At 42.2% G+C, this 19444-nt stretch overlaps 1 protein-coding gene across 1 annotated transcript in view; it reads left to right on the forward strand.

Annotated features, from left to right (window-relative positions):
- The window catches only part of snx29 (sorting nexin 29), a 148696-nt gene that overhangs the window by 31349 nt on the left and 97903 nt on the right, over positions 1-19444 (forward strand). The window lies entirely within an intron of this gene.

Consider the following 19444-nt stretch of genomic DNA (forward strand, 5'->3'; position numbering starts at 1 on the left):
CAGGGGCCCACATAATGGTTAATTGCATTCTGGGGGATAGAAAGGACAGTGGTTATCTTTGATACCTGAAGGGTTTGTGTATATGTGAGGTTTCCTGGATGTTTTTGTGAGACTGAGAGGTAAGAAGACTTTTATTGTGTGAAGGTAATGTGTTTATGATGGTGTTTTAAAGAGTTCGGCAAATACATGCTCCTGTTAATGCTTTTTTTTTTTTAAATCACAGCCTTTTCCTGACAGTGAACTCAACATGATTTATGCACTTGGATGTTCAAGTTTTTATGTGATTTGATGGAAATGACTGGACTATTATCCATTAATGCAGCAGACAGACCTCTACAGCTAATCCTGGAGATGAGCGTTATATCACTGTGTTATGTTAACATGTATGAATCAGCTATAGCATCATCACCACATGTCTAATATCCTATAGATCCCCCCCCCCCAGTAAACCAACCCAGACCTGTTGAGGCTTGAACTTCAAAGATGTCTGACTGTGCAGTGGTATCAGACCTTTTAGTCTTATAAAATGTGAGGTGAGGCTTTCATAGGGTGGTCCTAACTCTGCTGCACATCCCACAGAGTTTTGAGTTCAGTAGATTTTTGGGTGGCATGTCAATACCTTCAACTCTTTGCTGAATTTCGCAGCGAGAAACATGGAATTAGCATTTATTTTTTCATGTAATACCTTTTGTATGAAATTGTGCAAATTAACAATCCACTGTAGTGACTTTCTATTAAAGAAGCATTCTGCACATTACAAATGGTGCAAATGTTTCTGTTTCTGCTTTAATAAATTTAAAGCACTGTCTGTAATTATGTTGCCAAATCTGTTATCGCAGCTCTCATACCAGTCTGCAAAAAAAACCAAGTTACATCGTCTATCAACATGACACAACATAATCTCTGTCTTGGCTCTTTGTTCAAGCTGGAGCAATTGAGCAATTTTGTGTGCTTCTGGTGTAGAAATAGTGCTTCAGAGTGGACCACGGCACAATATTTCAGTTTAATAGTTCACTCACTGTCCTTTGTTGAACAAGAAACAATGTTTGTATTCTGTAACACCTGGTAGCACAGTCTGACAAGATTTCAAATCATTTCTGATTTTGAAAATATTCTCTAAATCCACTTCTGTTAAATTGGAGAGTGATATCGCAACAAAGAGAATATGCCAGAATAGGATAAACCTGGCCAGGCCATCTTCTTTAATTACTCTAATCCAAGTCTTGTGTGATCCTGATGTGCCTTTTGTTGGAGCTTTAAAAGATGGACAGGAATCATCCACAGCTCCATTACTAAACCAACTGTGAAACTCCTCCTCAGCGTCGACAACATGTGTTCAGCTTTGCTCGATGACCCTGCTGCCTCCTAATTGGTCTCCCTTTTGAGGTATTGACCACCATCTCTGAGTTTCACTTCTTGAAATGTCATCTCAAAGCAGCAGTAAATGACATGCAATGTCAATTAAAGAGAAGGAACTACAAGTTTCATTCATACTTCGAACAAAAGGAGAGAATTTATAAGTCTGATTTGCCTGCGAAGTCATGATGCTGGTGAGGTAGGAGCGACAAGAAACATGAATTTGATGCTTGGTGAAACATTGTTTAGTTTGACCTCATGGCCACTTGTCGTGTGGACACCTTGATATGTTATTACTGTGAGGAGATCCTGAAGGCATCAGATGGAAAAGTCCCATTTTCTTACAAGAGCGGAAAAACTCCAGACTAATACCATTTCTCACAAATTTTCTAGAAGTAGCATATATATTTAAGTTAGACTTGTATTAAGAGGTTCCATATATATCAAGGTACTATACTGACATCAAAAATTTAAACAACACAGCAAAATTCTAACTTAAAATGATAAGATCTGCAGCAGTAGAGAGAAACAAAGTCAAAGAGCTCAAAGTGTTCGAAAAAATACACAAGCATTCAGCATATTTCAAGATATTGGACTTATCCTCAGGTGGAAAACCACTGCAGATACTAGAATGCAGTTTTGTTGAGTGTTTTTTCCTCCTGTCTGATGTAAAATGAAATGAATTTCAGGTTGCGATTATTTACAGTTCTCGTTCCTCAAAAGAAAAAAAGAAACCCACAGCACTGATCATCCCCCCTGCTGCGATGAGCGTCTACTGCAGATTAATGTGATGACTCACCTTTGTTTGGCAAACCTAAATGATCCTCTCATCATGTTCCCAGATTGCAGCTATTAACTCAGTTAATACTGTGTTGTGGTTAATGAGAGGGATGATAGCCAAAACTACTAAAACAAGACCCCAGCTGCACTGCAGATTTACACACAACAAAAATTTGCAGACACAAAAGCATCACTCAGTGACTAAAAACTCTTTCTCTCGCCGTTATGCATTAAGCGTAATTATTTGGAAGGTTTCAGTTGACTAATGTAGTCGTGAGCACCGACAAGCCCCCGCTTTGTTAGGCAGGAACAGCCCGGCAACAGTGTCATGTTTAAAACATCGCTGTGGCTCCACATTTCATCTACCTGCTTCCTGGCAATTACCGTGTTCAGCCTGTCAAACACGGCTGCCCGGGCCGCTGACACCGGGGAGCACGGTGGGGAGGAACAATGAGGACAGGACATGATTGGAACGCGAGGAGAAAATAAAAGAGGCGATTCCTGCACAGATGAAAACGTGTATTACAGTGAAAGCGCCAGCACCACCCAGCTGAACTCTGCACTGTCTGACCAACCTGTGGCTTTTCTCTCAAATCCTTTTCAGCTTCCCCCTGTTTGTTAGGTTTTTTTGTGCCATTCGTTCATTAACTCACTTTGCTGATGTTGACTTTTCATTCCCCCGTCATTTTGAACCCTTTCTGTCATCTTCTCTGTCCTCCCTCTTCTCTCCATCTTGTCCCCCCCCCCCCCCCCCCCCCCCCTCCCCACCCCCACCCGTGAGTCCCGACAGGCATAGTAATTCTCTCGCCACAGCAGCGTCTAACTGATTTCATCCTCCTTCGCCTCTGTCTTCTCCCACTAATGATGTGCCTCGTTCCATCAGGCTTTGATGTTGACTCCCAGAGTCTGCTGGTGGATGCTGCGTCTGTGTTGGGAGAAGGAGGAATCATGTGCGAGCAGTTTAGGGTGTGAGGGAAACTGGCATGGTGGTGGAAGTTGAATTGATATACAAGTGCCTATTTTTCCTTTTCTTTTTTCTATGCGCTGTCAGCTCTCTTCCCTGACATCAGTGTGCTGCCCCCCCCCCCCCCCCCCCCTTTTTTTTTTTTTTTCTTGAACCCCCTCTTGTCTAATGATAGCGCTCGCTGCAGACGTGATCTTCCTGAAGGCTCCTCAGGTGCTGTCAGACCCTCTGACATCCTGCATAAAGACGGTTTTCCTTCACCTCGTGTTTCCCAGAGTTATAATTATTGTTCCAGTATTTGATGCCGTCTATCCCTCTTTGTTTGTGGAGGAGGGGAGAAGAGTCCCCGCTCACTGCTTACCGGTGCAGATGAGAGAGTGACGTGCTTATCTCGCTGGGTGTTCCTCATACGGATGTTGAAGCGGTTCACGTTACATGCATGAGTCCGATTTAAAAAAATCTGCATGCATCGCCAATGCCGAAGACTGAGTGTACTTTACATGTCAAATTAGTGCCGGCCATTTTTGTGTAACGCCAGTCCCGTGTGCATGAATGCTTAAAAAAAAAAGAAAAAAAAAGAAAAAGGTGTACACGTGTGTGTGCGTGAGCGTTTCTAAAGTGTCTGCGTCATTAGCAGAAACCATTAGCCCAGCCCCAAAGGACTCGCCGTGTAATAGCGATAGTCATGTTGGAAAAAGAGGAAGCTCCTGACAGAGACGCCAAGCGGCAGGTGGTCCTCCCACACACCCAAGTTCACCCACTTCTAGTCACATCGCATCGCTCCTCAAAGACAATCTTCATAACTCTTTATCCAAAAAAACAATTCGAGCGATACTTGATGAGAGATTGAGGGACGAGTAAACCCGATTCACAGTGATAATAGCCATTCACATGGAAATCAGTCGTGTTTTACATTTGAGTTGCATTAATATTTATGAAGAAAAACAACACATAAACCCAAACGTGAGGTTTCCTCAAATAAAAGCAAGAGTTTGTAGGGTTCATTGAGAGATGTGGAGACTCTTCCATCCATCTCAAGCTGCTCCAGAAAAGGGCTTCTGGTGTGTCTAAACTGTGTTGTTAGTGGGTGTGAGAAACTGGAGAGGTCAAGAAGAGCTCATGTTGTGATCGAGTGCTGTTGTCTGAAGTCAGTTAGTGCGATGACGGGAGGTCAGGAGAGGAAATAAGGGCACATGCAGGGATAAACATTTTTTTTCTTCCAAGAGAGCGTGTACTGTCTCACTTTAAGTGGATGCTCTTTGTCTCTCAAGTGATAATGTTTCAAACCATTTTATTCTCTCCCAAGAGGAAGTTTAACGGCTGGCCGGTCGACCAACTGGTGTGTGAGTGACTCGAGGGGGGAATGCCTCCTCGGGGTAGGGCGGTCACTGGAAGCGGGTAAAAGGGTTTCAGATTTTCCTGGGAAGATGGCTGATTGCTCAGGTGAAATTGGACTCTAGTGATGTATATGAAAAAAGATTGGCCTGCCACTGGTGGATAGGGATCAGGAGTTATTAACTTGTTAAGTGCTGGCTGGGCACGCTGCAGACACTCAAAGAGATTGATAAAGGGTCAGAGGGCAGCCAACCCAGCGAGATGGAATTCCCTTTCTCTTCTATTTTCTCATTAAGAGCTCCATTATATTTTTATTCCTTCCCATTTTTTGTCCACACAGCTCATTTTTCCAATTACAGAAATACTCAGAGAAGCGAAAATGATGAGTGACTTCAGATTTAAAATATTAATAAAAACAATATTTTCAATATATATTTTTTTTGTTGGTTCATTTCAATCCCACTCTGTTTTTATTAATCTGTGATATCCATGAACTGAAAACAGTATTTTTCTAGGTTCATGATAAATCTTTAATTTCATCCCATTATCGCTGATGTAAAATCGGAGAATTGCCTCATGGTGATATAAAACCCACATCATTAGAAATACACAATAATTACAAAACAAACGGCTATTGTAAAATGCATTTATAATGAGATGACATGTATTTACAACTGATATGCTGACCAAATATATAGTATGATGTTGCCTGTTTGCTGTTTAGTGTCAATGTGAATATGCAGCTGTTGTGTCGCTCCACTAATCCAACTAAAACATGCTGACTTTAGACTGAAAGGCTTTTATTATCACATAAACATACTACACTCTTATCTGCACAGATTTAGAAAAGTTAGAAATGCATGTTTTGATGGTTTGATCTCTAAAATTGCAGTTAACACAATTTTTAGCCCCGTTTACGCGACATTGTTTACAGGTGAAAATGCAAAGCTTTTGATGGGATTTGGGTGTCACAACAAACTGTTTGAAAGCAGCTGCCAAGGTTGACCTTTTCGTGAAGCTCTTAATTTTCTTTATCAAGGCAAAGATTAAATAACAAATTAAGCAAATGCATTATTTTTTTTTTATCTTAAGCCATGATTTAAGTCAATGAAGTTTGACCACACACAAAAAAACTGATAATAAATACAAAAATGCATCTTGTATTCAATTCACCACGAAGATGAAGCCATTGATTTTCATACATTAGTATTTGTTCCTCTTTGACAGGTTCCAAAGAGAGTTTCTCGCTATTTAAAGTAAGCATCCTTTATTAGTATGCCTTTAAAGAGATCTCATATTGAGAGTCATTACCCAACACCTTAGCAACATCACTTTTTAATATATCCCCTAATTATTGAGCTCCTATTTGAATGGCCAGTATACAGTAATTGTTTAATTCCAAATAGTTTTGGCTGTTTTCTTGCCACAGTCAGAAGGGAATACACACTTGGACGTGTTCCGTCTTTTGCCCGTCTCTGTGTACATGCTTAATTTGTTCATAAATAAACCTGCCGTGGACAGCAGCTTATTCATCTCCAATAAAGAAATGGATTACATGGCCGTTTAAAAGCCAATAAGCTCCCCTTGTGGTGCCTCGGTCTCTCATGCCTACTCTGACAGCCAGTGGCCTAATGAGTGAATGAGAAGCATTTGTCACTGCTGCCTGCCCTAATAGGAGTGTGTAACTTATTCATTACACACATAGATCTGCATTTATTGTCCCCCTGCGCGTTGCACTTTGCCCTTGTGGGACCTCGGGGAGGTCGGGGATCCTGCAATGAGCCCTCAGCTGACTGTGCGCTGTATCCTTGTGCCTGCATAAAAGTGTGAGTTGTTTGCATAATGAAGAGTTGGGATTTGTGCGTACGATGCTGTTGTGTGTGTGTATTTTAATGTGGAGGTGGATTTTGATTAGCTGCTAACTGGTGTGTAGCTGAATGTGTTTGGGGGGGTTAATGTGGGAAAAGCAGGTCACAGTGACATGAGGGGAGTCGTTATTGAGCAAATGTGTGTAGGCATGTGTTTTTTGCAGGGCAGATATGCATATGCATGCACATTTGAACAGTAAACTGTATTTGTGCTAATTGTTCTTCTCGAGCCTCACGTCTCAGGCCTTAAATTAAACTGTGCACTAGCGGCTGTAAGTGGGTATGAAACTGTTGTAACTGGCGTGTAAGTAGTTTATGTTATAAAGTTATTTACGTCCCAGTTGGCCCACTGTAAAAGAGCAAATGTTGAGTCACTCTCCATGTGAATAGAGCTTAACTGAGCCCACACGTTCGGCTGTAGCACCAAATAATACCAAGACACACCAAGCGGTCATCTGCAGTTCTTGTTCCGCCTTTCAGGTCTCACTCCAACAGATTGAGCATGTTTACCAGCTCAAAGGTGCGAGGGAATCTTCATTTATTCAGCGGATGGGGGTCTGTTTGTGTGCGCGCTCGGCAATTAATTCAACAGACACTATTTATTTACCTGGCACGGGACAGGTGATATCGCATATTGCTTGTCACAGGTGGGGCCAGGTGGTCAGCGGCGCGCAACGTACGCGGGCGCGTGGATTTATGCGTCCGCCGCGTCATCTCTCACAGGCGTCCCCATGTGTGCGCAGCAGGGGTGCGTGACAGATTTCATCACCTGGACGGATCAGTGTTAATGAACATTTTAATCATCTCGCGGAATGCCAGAGCCTGCTGGGTGTCATCAGCCGCATTTCCTGGAGACAAATATGGAAAAATGTGTGGCGGAGGGAGGAAAGCGCTCTAGATTCCCATGTGATGCTCTCTATGTGGCTCTCTAATCTTTGCATGTGGCTAAGCTTTTCCCGTTTTCTTGCAATATATGAGAATGCTTGTGTGTTTGGCTGCCTCAATAACATGATAGCTCACTTTTTAAAGCATTGATAAAATTATACTTTTTTTCTAGTCTTTCAGTAAAAAAAACAAAAAAGTTGTTTTCTTTAACCAGCATGTGTGACTTGTTTATGATAGACGTAGATCTGCTTTCAACGCTCTTTTATGTGCATCACTTTGCCCTTGTGCTTATGTACATAAGCCTGATTTGTGTTGCATAGATGTGTGATGGCCGTATTTGCATGCTTATGAAAATATGTATGCTATAATGTTGCCTCTGACTCACTACGACAGTATTACCATATCATATATTTGAAATTCTATTTCTTCAACCTGCTCAGCCATCTGAGGGTTTGACATGAGGTACATTATGATTTAAATACATTTTTCGTTCTCTCCTCTGACAGTCTGGTTATTGGATGGTGTCAGTGTCTTAGTATAGTGTATTAGCTTTTATTCTTGTACTGTTTTCAGCCTACGCACAGACTTAATATGGTGATATCTCTTTCGAGTGTAAAGTTTTGGTAACTGCTCGTCCGACCCGCCTCTGTTCAAACATTTGCATTTGCTTGTTTGCTTCAGTTCATTTTCTTATTTGTGTGTCAGTTTTCTGATAAGCAGACTTTGTGAAATTGTCGACCAGCTCGCGACTAACAGACTTGCCTTTTCACCCACAAGTGTCGTTTCCTCTGGGAATTGTCGGGAGAATCTGTCACTATCTCAGCTTTCAAGCCTGGGTTGGTTTTTCTAAATACATTTGCTGTGAAAGAAAATCCTTTTACATATTCCTGAAAATAGCCCTAATCTGTAAATCTAAGTGGGAGCTCGGATCCTTTTACTTGTTTCAACTATCAAATCATCTTCAGAAAGGATCAAGGACGAGCTTTACAGAGGTACTGAAGGATTTTCAAGCTTTGGGGCGATTGAGGCATTGTGTGTGAAATTTCAGGGAACCTCGATTTTAAGGACAGTTCTAATATTTGTGCTGGTTCAATCCCCTGGAAGCTTTGTAATGGTGAGAGGCGTCTGTCTCCGAGACTGGATTATGCAAAGAGACATTGGCAATGAATGGGAACAGTGAAGCGACTGAGAGGGAGTCGATATCCGCTCCTCCTCCTACCTCGGGGGTTTTTCACACACGCATACACGGTACACTCCTCCAGACCATCAGTGTACCAGGTAGTATCTGCTTGAAGTGTCTCACTGCTCTTTGCAAGGATGCACCAGATCTACTCAATCACAGCCTCTCTTTTTAGCATCTCTTTGGCAGTTCCTCCCATTTGTCCTCCCATGCCTCCCCCCCTCTGTCTGATGAGGAATTACATCTACTCCCCTCCAGCCAGCGCAGGAACTGGTGCCGTACTGGCAAAAGTAGGGCCATCCAGCCATTTGCTGCATGACTGCGCGAGGTGATGATAACTCAGCTCGGGGCTTACAGCACTTAAACACACTGCCTGGCGCCTGCGAGTGTTAAAGCGTCCGGGTTGTGGCGAGCAGATGCTGGGCTCGGAGGGGCGACATGATGCCCCACTTGTTGTGCCGGCTGTTGCTTTTACCCCGACACGTGTTTTCCTTCGGCTGCGAGGCGCGATGGAGCAGGGAAGTTGTGTGTGAGAGTGAAGTTGGAGAAGGAGAGTTTAAGGTGAGTCGGGTGTGTGTGTGTGTGTGTGTGTGTGTGTGTGTGTGTGTTTTTAAATGACAGATGGAGAATTTTGGGTGAGGCGTCGACGAACTTTCGTAAAGGGGGCAGTTTTGAATTACACCAGCAGCTGCAGGTTGGATACCTGCGGTGCTCCTACTGATTCCCTCACCTCCTCCCATACTTGTAGCATCGCGCTCTGGGCAGGTGGCGGAGGCCGACACGCATACTTTATTAACAGTGATGTCATTGGCTGGGTTCAAATGAGGGGGTATTAATCAGAGCTGGTTAGTGCCCTGTGACAGCCAACCTACGTGGTGTCCCACACACCGAGCTGATAATGAAATTGTTGGAGCATCTGTCCCCGGCGTCCTTTCTCCTGTTAGTCTTGTCTTCTTATTATAGTAGACACTTTTTTGTTTATAGTAAGGTTGTAATTATTTCCCCACCTTGCTTCACTTCTTCTTTTTAACAAATTTGCTGATTGATGTGAATCACAATTTAATTAGCTGCACTACAGGGCTTCATTTGTCTGTGTAGGATTTCATCAAAATGCATTAGCGCTGCTGTGATTCAGAGGTGACTGTGTCTCATGATGAGCAGATGATACTAATAAAAAAGACACTTATAATCACAGAAAAGTAACTGTCAATGTACGGTAAGTTTTTCAAATACTCAATGTTTTGCATTATTCATTCATTCATTTTCTTCCGCTTATCCGTTTCCGGGTCGCGGGGGTGGCAGTCTGAGCACTGTCACCCAGATCACAATGCACCGATTAAGAACCTTCCTGCAGGTGGTGAGCCCACGGGAAGGTGATTTGCATTATTTGTTATAAAATGTGATCTGCCTTGCATCAACGTTGTAACTTTTGACAAACAACCACATACTAAACACACCATCTTAATATTTTGTGTCTTTATTGAATACAGTCATTAAATGTTCACAGGGCTTCTAGAAAAAAGAAAAGAAAAAGTAAACCCTTGAAGTAATGTATTGTTGTATAATCAAAATGCGCACTAAAATGTGCCAGCACACAAAATGAAATTAAACTAAAAAAACAAGACTTCATCACATAAAATACAGGGACAGAATTATAAATCAATTATTTTTGTTTGCAGAAGGATTCGCTGCAATATGCAGAAGCCTCTGGCACCTGCTGCTGGTTTCTGTCACCGTGAGGCATTCAAGTTCTTTTAAGTGCTTTCTGCAGCCACAGATTTCTTGGCAGTTGGATTTTGGTCAGAACTCGGTGCTGGCCACTTGATAAAAGTAATTTTTTCCCTTTTCAACTCTCTTTGTGCTCCTGGACTTGTGTTTTGGCCCCTTGTTGTCCTTAATGTTTACACTGGAGAAAACATTTCTATTTCTCTCTTAATTCATCTTGATAATCTTAGAATGTAATTTCTTGGGTAAATTTATTCTCAACAGTACCATAGGCAGCAAATCAGCCGGACGGCATGATGTTACCGCCACCATGTACCGTCTTTATTGGGTGAATAAATCCAGACGGGGAACCCTTGCCTTCATCACTCAGTTGAGGACAGATAAATGTTCAGCTACATTAAAAATCTTATTATAGTTTTATCCAGTGTACATTTTAATCAGAATTTTTTTATTATTTCATGATATGATATTTTCAATTTTTTTGCATTTTGCTTCAATCACGATGATTCAATTATCGATATTCTGAATATGGAAAAGTTGGGACTTCTGTTCCTTCATAATTTGTTTGTCTGAAGAAGCGAAATGGTGTGTTTTGAAATCGTCCATATCCAGAATCAGAAAAGTAAAGCTCTGCTGGTGAGTTGAGATTGAACCGTGAATGAACCAAAGCAGCTGCTACCCACTTTTCAGAAGTGGGGTTTGAATAGATTAGTGTACTCTGCAGTTTTGATGTTTATCACTTTAGACAACCGACATCAGTGTTTTTGCTGTTAAATGTGTGATTAAATGTTTCTATCTGCTGCATTTCCATAATTGATGATGCCAGGTGGAAAACGTGAAAACCAGCTCAGATGTACCCTTTTTGTTTTCGCAGAGTTCGGTGCAGCTCCGATTAACAACCACAAAGCGAGTGTACAGTGTGATGAATTCTTCGCTGTCGTGTTGACAGATTGGGACACATCTTGTGTGGTGGTCAGTTTCATTACCGGCTGTCGAAACAATTGCCTCACTTGATAAATGTATGGCTTTTGTCGCGCAGAGTCATACATCGGCTTCTTTCCCTTAAGGCCACAAGTGGAGAATAATGTATTTGACTTAGCAGACGCCGTCTGTATTTCATGGTCTAAATTTTTAAGTTGTGAGGAAAAAATGTCCAAGCACAATATTAAAAGTCTCGAGAAGGAAAATAAATCGCGTCTACAGAGGTTTAAGAAGCTTGTGTTGGAAAAAAATCAATAGTTGAGACTTTTTATTTGAAACTCCACACTTCTTGTGACGCTCTGAGTACAGTCAGGTGATCCCCAGGTGAGGTTCTGTCACTGGAAGTTGTTTTTGTGATATTAGGTGTATTTTCAATGTAAATGTACTCTTACTGTTTGTGGTGTGGGATTGTAATATCAGGTGACATCAGGACTGGAAAGTCGTAGATATCCAGAGCTGCAGAAGTTGAGACTCAACTGTCCCAAATGAGGACGAGGGACTTGATTTCAATTTCAACCTGAATCTAATTCCTGATGACCTCATTTGACTTAAGACCTGAAGGCAAAACAAACTTCTGTGACTTGACTTAGTGACCCAAAAATTATGGGCTTTTTCATGCAAACTGAAGAACCTTGGTCCATCCATTGGAATTCAATGTTTTCAGATGCCTTCCAATTGAGAGACAACCTAATAAATAAGCTGCCTCGTGTTCATAATCATGGTTTTAATTTGCAGCAATGTTTTCGTTGACTGCATTACTTTAGTGGGGTTTTTCTTATATTCTGCCATAGTACGTCTGTTCATGAGTTGAGCAACATATTTATGACCACAAGCTACTTTCTGCCGCAGGGGCTCACAATACCCTGAGGCACCCCGCCCTCTCATACTGCTTGAGCAGCATTGCACATTTTCCTCATGTTGGACCCATGGTTGGTGGAAACATATAGCCCCCTCGCATGTAACCTTTTTGGGTTCAGCTCAGCAGGTACACGGGTGCTGCCTGGTCACCAGGTTATTGCTAATGAAAACCGACCCCCCGGGCCTGGCTCCAGGGCGGGTCCAGGTGACCCGTCAGGGCGGGGTACACAACTTGTATCCAATTTCCAGTTTTCCTGGGGAGATGGTTTGGACAGGAGCAGGTTGTGATGGTTGGTTAGCTGATCTGAATGTTACCTGGTTCTTAGTAAATCAGATCTTATATGTCTCGATTGGTTTCAGAACGGATCAGGCTCTCCACATGAGCTGGACTACTTTTTGTCCATCTTCGTGACCCCATTTGGACCGAGCCGGAGAGAGGTTGGATGAATGGATGAGAATCTGAATGTGTCGGATCAACGGTGGCTCATGCTTTAGTTTGCTCTTAGATTTCAACACTTACCGCGAACTCAAAGGGAGACAACAGTAGAGCGACGCAAAACATGAAAAGAATCACTTGGTGCGGTGGCTTGCGAGATGAAAATAATGGGATATTTGGAAACTAATATTCTAATAATCCGTCTCGTCTTATCCAGAGTAATTTCCAGTGACTACAGAAGGATGAGCTTCTCTTATTATGTGCACGGCCTACAGAGATGCCGTGACAAATTGCTGCAACACGCAAAGTGAGAGCTGTGAAAAGTGGTGGAAAATAACAGCAACAGAGAAAGGAGCTGCTCACCAGAATTCCTGTTATGATAATGGCAATAATAATTTACTTTGCAGGGCCTTTCAAGGAACCCAAGGATGCTGCACATCACAAAAGGCCCATTCTTCTCGTGGAGTTTCAAATTGAGTCTCCCAAACATGTGGGAGTAATCTGTTTTGAGTGATACGTCTCAGCTTGATTATGAGTTTTCTTTTTCTTTTTTGGAGCACTGCTGGGATTTGGATATGAATATTTAGAGTCTTAGACAGGCAACTATCCACGCTTGTTTGGAGCCTTTTTATTTGAAACCCCACGGAGCCTTTGAGAAGCCGCGGCAGCCCTCCGCCGAATAAGTGCCACCAGCAAACCAGCAAATCTCTATCTCTTTATCGCCGCCTCATAGCACATTTCTCCCCCTCCCCTCGCACTGAATCACCCCTTGTGTTGCTGTTCCTCTTCACCCTCCCCTTCCTCTGTGGTGTGGGTGTGTGTGTGTGTGTCTGTGTTTATATGTGTGTGTTTTTGTCTAATGTTTGAGGGTTTAGCTTGTCAATGTTCCATGTGATAACGACCCGGCTCTATAAACAACTTAATCCTGCTTCTTATGAAGCGGGGAGCCCTGCTCTCTGCTCTGTGAAAGACCCGCAGGCTTAAGAGGAAAGGTGCAGGTGAGCGAGGGAAGGACTCTGAAATATTTTCAATTGTGAGAGGTTCATGGAGTGAACAAAACAGGCAGGGGATTACAAAGAAACAGTGTTTCAAGCAAGTGATACAATTTTGGGGCACACTTTCCTTTGTAACATGTGGTGAATCATGTCCAGGTTATCGGGATTACGATACAGATATAGAAATGTGTGTACATTAAAGATAATTGCCAGAATTTGACAACTTATTCTGATCATAATATGAACTAATCTACTGTATTTTTGAGTTCCAGCGACATGTAGCCCAATGTTTTATGCCTTTGATGTAAATAGTGGTACGTTTCTTGACTCCTTTACCCGCAAAGTGCTTCCATGGAATCTAAAATGGCATGAACTTGTTTTTTCCCAAATTGTTCGGCATATCTCAGATTTCTTGCCCTGCTGTTTGACACCCTCTAAACCGGCGTGTATGCAACACGCACGAGTTAGAATCTGTCTAGTGTGCAGTGAGACTCAGCAGTGTCACGTGGCAAACATGGGATCTCCAGAGGTGCGAAGTAAAACTCATCGTGATCATTTCTTGTTGTAAATGATCTTGTTTGCTGTCATGTACTGCATCACAGTGACGTGTTATATCTGTATAACTTTGTTATACGGTCAATTAAAGCCCCTCTCCTTGAGGTTTTTTTTAAAATTGAAAAAACTCTGAGACTTCCATTTCTTGAAACGCGGGTATTGCCGATATTACAATTGGCTGTTTTAACTGTTTTTCAATTTCCTTCTTCTTGTGAAATATTTTCACACTGCTGACCCATTAGCCATTGTGTAGCTGAAGTTGGATCGGCGGGTTGTTACTTCGGCTGGATATCGTCTCAGCTGATCAGCTCAATTTGCTGATCGGAGATCGTTTAAAAAAAGAAAAAAAGGCTTGAATTTGATCTGCAACTCCCTACATATATAAGAGGCTGGACCAGTTTGTGATGATGGTAGACACAAGGATACAGGGGAGGGAGGGAGGGAGGGGGAGAGGGAGAGGGAGAGGGGGAGAGAGAGGGAGAGAGAGAGAGAGAGAGAGAGAGAGAGAGAGAGAACAATGCTGCAGAACTTCTTTTACTTGTGTTGGTCAAACACCTGTGCAGGGGATAAGGAAAGGTCTCTACAGGCCTGAGCTGTAGTTCTTCTCATTTCTTTCTCCTCCTCTGGGATGGGACACAGGCTTTACCTGTCGACTCAACCAGCTGGAGCACATCCGAGTCAGAATACTGATGAAGAAGTGATTTAGCTCGTCTTGCTGAGAAGCAGATTTTGCAGCAACACACAGAGGAGATGAGTCATTTACAGGTAATTTATGTCCGCCGTTGACTCCAACATGAGTCAAGGGTAATCAGATTTTAATTTGTGCTCTAAAGACTGAATACAATCTGGGAATAAATTCATCTGCGATATCCTGAGATCGGGTTATCCAAACTAGCCTCAGAAAAAGTCACTTTCAGCAATGTAAACAGCCTGGATTTGATTCTGGGCAGCCAGCACTCATATATGATTCATCGGAGCGGACGCGATCAGTTCATGCATCTGAGTATATGCCGCAATGAGGTTTGTCACATCCAGTGAATGTGCTGGAGATAAATGCGCTTTCAATTTTGGCTTGGTGCTGATTGTGATATTAGTTTAAATCAACAGCTTTTTAAATGAGCGTTTAGAGATTTGCTTAATCCCCGGTTTGTTTTTAGCACCACAATCAAACTCCATATATTTTGGGATGATAGTGTACAATGTTGAATCACAACATTGGCTTTTACATCTTCCTCAGAAATCTCATCTGCAGTACCACATTCACATGCATGTCAATGCGAAACATCCTTTTTCCACTTTCATAATTGCATTTTCAGATAGGAGTAGGAGATTGTGATGATCAAACGATAACCCAAGAAAAAAAAGAAATGATCGGAACAAGTAAAGATACTGACTGAGGTCATCCACAGGGTTCCCCACAATACACTTTAAATTATTTTATCCAGCCTTTATTATACAGTATATTGGTTTTTGAAAGTATATTATTATATCAGTGACGGTCACACTCTGGTCAGATTTACCTTCAAGGCCAAAATATGCTCTACGTTAAATAGATACGGATATGGATGGAGCCTTCTGTCTGTGTTCATTGCATGTGCAGTTTGACATGTTTTACACGGAGCTTATGTATGTTTTACAAATGGAGTAATACCTCTGATGACCTGTGGGAGCAGTGTTTTGTGCTATGCCTCTTGTAAGACCAGCGAAACGAAAAAATAAAAAATAAATATTCCAGATTGGTCAGAGGATTGGTCATCATTGCATCAAATCATTCTGATTAATCTTTCTATGGTGACTGTCATCTTAAGCCAAAGTTCAGATTTTAATAAATTATTGGATTTCTTTTCCCTGTCCCTGTAAGGCTGCTACAACCATTACTTCCAGGTAGCTGGTCGGAGGTATTTGCTCTCGAGATTTCATAATTCAGTGGAGATAAATGGTTAATGGTCAGTTATTGAAGCACATTTTTACTGCTTCAGTTGCCTTAAAGCACTTCACACAATTAGTGAAGCACACACACACACATTTACATACAAACTCGCATCAGCTGTGCGCTCCGTGCAAGGTGCTCGCTCACTATGAGACCCAATTTGGGGTTCATAGTCTTGCCCAAGGAAACTTGGGTAAATACAAGATAATTATTGGATTGTAGGTCGAGGAACTCTACCGCCTGAATCACAGTTGCATATATTATTAATGAAATTGCAGTTTATGATATTTCCATTAGTGATCATTTAATGCAGAACCAACATATTGAGGTGCAAGTACCTCACACTCGATGTGACTGTATGACATCAGTTGCTCAGTTCTGCTTTGTTTATGTTGCCAGACATGTTGTACAGTTTGGAAGGATTTTTTGCCCTTGGTGATTCCATACAGCTGTTATAAATCCATGTCCTCAAAATGACCATGTTTCACCACGGAGTACACTGTACATGCAGATCCACAAGCATATTTTCTCTTGGCGTGACAACAAAGCTGGCAAAGATAAAAAAAAAACAACAAAAAAAACTTTCTACAACATAATGAAGATAACTTACTTGGAGAGAATCCACTTAGTCGAAAAGTTATTTTTTTTTTCGTTTCTCCTTCAGAGCATTTTTTGGACTTTCTCCCTCGGTGAATCCCACTGTGCTGCAGCCAACTCAGAGAAATGCTTGTTTTGTAAAAGCCCTTTGGAGTTTGGATCAAAAGCATTTTCATAGCAGCTCAATCTGTGATTGAAATATTTAATTCGGGCACCGAGCCTCACGCAATGCAGCTCTCCTCCCTCACTGACACTTTACTCTCCTTTACATTTTGTTCCTTATAATTTCCCCTTTACTGTCCCTCCATTTCTCATCTCCCCGCTCGCACGTTCCTTCTTATCTTGCCGCCTGTCTTGTTGCATTAATAATCCCAGCTAATGCAGAGTGAATGTGGAGATATAAATAAGAGGCCGTATGTATTTTTGATCGTCTTACGGACCTTTGACTGCCCATCGCAAGTCGCTATAGCAGCTAATATCAGCTGTGGTTGAAGCTGCTGCTGTGTCTGAGCTGTCGTCTCAGGGAAATAATGGAGGTGGTTGGAAGGAGAAGAAAAAAGAAAAAAGAAGGAAACACAAAAATACTTTAAAAATGTCTTAGCTGCGCGCTCTCCATCTCTTTCATCCCCTGCATGTGTGAAAAGCCTCTGAAGTGATGCTTTTTTTACCTTGTAGTTTCCCCTCATTGTGTAAACAAGAATTTTATAAAAAAAGTGTCGGGATGTTTTTGGGAGAAGCTGTTTACACAGGAAGACATGCAGACTACTCTCCGGAAGTTCCCTGTTTAATGACTGTATGCATGTTTTGCATATGTCAAGGACAAAGCGGGCGATGTGAGGTGCTTTTGCGCAGATGCTTCACATCAGGACAGCGGGGGACATTTCACTCTCTCACAGCTCAAAGGTTTTGTTTGTCCCTTCTGTTTCGTGCAGGACAACTCTCTGCTGATTAGGCTCAGCAACGAAAAGGTCTGGGTGTCTGCGGATCAGTGGGGCTGATTAAAGGCCACCTAATAAACTTTGACAAGTTTAGGTGTCAGAACTTATTAGTTACATAGCACAGAGCTGGTGGTTATAAATGAGTCGGGATCCTGGAGCACGGGCACACACAAACACACGGGAGGTGAAGCTGGGGAGCTCACAAAAACAAAATCCAGCACGGCGCAGTTGTTTTCAAGAGCACCGAGTGAGGAGAGCAGGTGGTGCTGATTGAAACTTGTTGTCACCTCCAGTGATTAGCCATGTCTGAACTTCAGTGTGTAATAGCACCCTCATCTCCTGCATAATTGGCCCTCATATTGATTAAATAACATATGCATTTGCTGATGTTTGTTTTGGAAGTCAGGAAGTTGAAGTCCTTGAACTTGTGTAGTTGTGGTTAAATGTCCTCTAATAAACTGGTCCTCAAGTAAAAATACATCATCTTGATGTGCTCTATATTCTCGCAATGAGCCCTTTCGCTTCATAGCAAGAACAACCCAGTTTGACTCAGTGGTTCTGGGAAGTTTGTTTGTTCCCAATAGGCATTTGTGCGTTTTCTTTGTGGACTACAGCTTCTATCTGAAATCTAAAGACATGTGTGCCTGATTCATTTGTGACTCTAAATGACCTTTAAGTGTGAATGTGCGGGTTATTGTCAGTTTGTCATAATTTCCCAAAAACATTAAACACCTTTTCTGAGAGGTGGTTTACTTCTGATCTTTCACCCCCAACTTGCCACATCTTGGTCGTTTAGCGACCCAACTTCTTTCTCTCTTTTGGGTTTTGTTGTTCACAGTTACAAGAGCAAAGAAGCCTCAGCGTATTTCTCGCTCTACAGTTATCTCCTGTTCATCTGGGTGATCCTTCTTCAAGGAAGACTGGTTGAGAAATTCTCTTTAGCCAGTACAAGACCATCGTTAAGGCCTCAAGGCATTTGGACATGCTGGGGACCATGAGACATCCTAATTAGGTGCCAGAACCATCTTAACTGGCTCCTCTTGAATGAAAGAATGACAGCTGTTTTGAGCGCCACCTGGCTGCTCACACTCCTCAATCTGTAACAAAAAGTGGAGTGAAACCGATTTCAACCACTTCAATCGGCAAAGTCTTACAGTCCTGACTCAAAAGTTCAAGATCTTAAATGAGGGTGGGGCTGTCGACTGACTGGAGAACAAGGAAAACTAAGTCAAGTGGCCATACATTTGGACTATGAACAACAAAATCATTGAAAAGCAGAGTGACAGGTGCTAAATTACATACACAGATCAGCCTTAACATTTTGACCACCTGTGTAGGTCACTGTTTTGCTTTTGCCATGTACGAGTGTTTTTCTGAACCAGGGTCTACTTCTGCAGCAATTTGCAGTATCTTGTCTGCTGGATGAGATCAAACAGATCAGCCTTCACTCCCCACATGCATCAAAGAGCCCGGGCTGCCCCTGACCCTGTCACTGGTTCACCTCTTTTCCTTCATTGGACATATTTTGATTGATATAGACCCCAACAGACCGGGAAGACACACCAACGTTCTAGTTTTAGAGATGCTCCCATTCACGTTTTTCACTATCTGAGCTTTTCCTTGTGAAGTCTTTGTTTTCCTGTATTAACATAAGCACAGCGTTAACTTGCTGCATAATATATCCCATCTAGAAACAGATACTCCATTCATCGTTCGGTGGTCACAATGCTGTGGCTGATCGATTTATGACATTGGATTTAAAGCAAATACTGCTAACCATGCTGGCTGGTTTCCATTTGGAGATTCAACACCACAACCACTGGTTGAAGAAGTAGCTTGTGACTGATAAAGATATTTGAGAAGCTTAAAATTGGCAGAACTCGTCATTTCACTTCATATGGGTTGGGATTCTTTCATGTATTGCTGCTTTATGTGCAGTGACATGAAGTTGCAAGTTAAAAACCGTGCTGTTCAACTGGCTTTTACCGCTTCCTTGCTGAAGAAAAAAAAAAATGTTAACAGCAGTCTCACATCCATGGTCTTCAGTTGTGATCAGCTTAC

Source organism: Lipophrys pholis (assembly GCF_963383615.2).
Source record: "Lipophrys pholis genome assembly, chromosome: 1".
In the NCBI taxonomy this organism is placed as follows: Eukaryota; Metazoa; Chordata; class Actinopteri; order Blenniiformes; family Blenniidae; genus Lipophrys; species Lipophrys pholis.